At 33.8% G+C, this 1756-nt stretch overlaps 1 protein-coding gene across 1 annotated transcript in view; it reads right to left on the reverse strand.

The window, feature by feature from the left end:
- LOC143027204 (galactoside 2-alpha-L-fucosyltransferase Sec1-like) overlaps positions 1-1321 on the reverse strand; it is a 25441-nt gene extending 24120 nt beyond the window's left edge. Inside the window, exon 1 of the mRNA XM_076188380.1 lies at positions 1140-1321. The gene's annotated coding sequence lies outside the window, so the exon portion shown is untranslated. The remainder of the gene's footprint in view (positions 1-1139) is intronic.
- Between the last annotated feature and the right edge of the window lie 435 nt (positions 1322-1756).

The following is a 1756-nucleotide window of genomic DNA, read 5'->3' on the forward strand; positions in this document are numbered from 1 at the left end:
ATAATAATAATGATAATAATAATAATAATAATAATAATAATAATAATAATAATAATAATAATAATAATAATAATAATAATAATAATAATAATAATAATAATAATAATAATAATAATAATAATAATAATAATAATAATAATAATAATAATAATAACTGCTTTTGCAAGTGCAGCAGGAATTTGAAATATGCGAATAGAGGAACTACATTTTAAAGTAAGATTTTTGGACCAGGTGTTTGTTGTTTGTATATTTGTAATCCAAGTTGAATTTCGTGTTGGTCCTTTAATATCAACTCTAGGTGCTAATGGAATTTGAATGTTTATTTATTTATTTTTTTTTTTTTTAAGGGAAGCTTATTTTTTGTGAATCTGCTCTGTTTTAAACGAATGAAAAAAATTATACATTGTTGTGATTTCTGCAAAGGTTTTCTTCGTTAATTCCACAAAGTCCTTGTAGTTTCTCGTCTTGTCAAATGCATCTGTCATAACAATGTTTCCTTCTACTGTACCAAAATCCATCCTACTTCTCAAGGTTGCCATCTTCTTTCTATCATCTTGAACTTTACGCCTTGTAATCTCATGGTCTATTTCCACTAGAAATGAATAAAGAGGTATATTTTCACCATTGAACTTCGGTAGACGATGTTTTCTCTAACTGCTATTAGATTGGGGGAAGGCATCATGGATGATAAAGATAATGAACTAGAAGGGCTCCCTTTATCCATTGTAGTGAGAACTAAAGAGTAAAAGGAATTTAAGTCGTCAATGCAACGTTACAAATAACTTCTAGTTCTACGGGGAGAAATCTTATTTGATTGATCCCTTTGCATAACACACTAAAACCAGTACATACTTATATTTGGGCTTTATGTAGGTCGATTTCATTACATTATTCACCAATACGAGGTAAGCCGCCTTCCGAAAATATAACGACAAGTACACTTAAGCGACTTAAATACAGAAATTTACATGGAATAGTAGGTTCACTGACATTTACTCACTAGAAAATCAGATCACTGTTCACGTTGATGCAGTGAAACACAAAATGTCACAACACAACTGAAAAGAATATTGATTATAAAAGTCACTATAGAATATAGAGCGAACAAAAATTTTATGAAAGGAAAGCATATTGATTACGTTCTTTGAGTCTTGTTTTAACACTATGTTGCCGATGAATGTCTTGGTAGAACAGACAGACGACGGGGAAATTTTGATCAGCCGGCTACGCGCTGATGTATGCAGACTTGAAATGGCGTATCTATGAATTCATCCTGCATGTTGGGTGACGTCACTGATATAATCGGTTTGCGGGTATTGATTTTTTATCACAATGATGGCTTGAAACGGTCACCCAGCTAATCAAAAGGAAGAGATATGACGTCACGATTGAAGACCAGCCAAGCAGAGGAAGAGATCAGAAGAAGAGATATGACGTCACGACTGAGGACCAGCCAATTAGAATAAGAGATATGACGTCACGACATCATATGATGCGTAGTATTCCAAGCAAAGGCGACATGACGTCAAAATCTTCTGCATTTCACTTCCCTGATACTATCTTTCCACTGTTTCAGATACTCAGAAGGAGACAAAGTTCGCTTTCACATTATTTTTTATTTCTTCACCCCGATGGCACAGAGAGAAGTGAAAAGACCAAGATCCAACGACGAAAGTAATACCGGAGACAGCCAGGAAGGTCCCTCTTGTACGCCACGGAAGAGTGAAAATACTTCGACTTATTCGCCAAAAAGATA

This window comes from Oratosquilla oratoria, chromosome 7 (assembly GCF_046742065.1).
Source record: "Oratosquilla oratoria isolate Oo_2021 chromosome 7, ASM4674206v1, whole genome shotgun sequence".
In the NCBI taxonomy this organism is placed as follows: Eukaryota; Metazoa; Arthropoda; class Malacostraca; order Stomatopoda; family Squillidae; genus Oratosquilla; species Oratosquilla oratoria.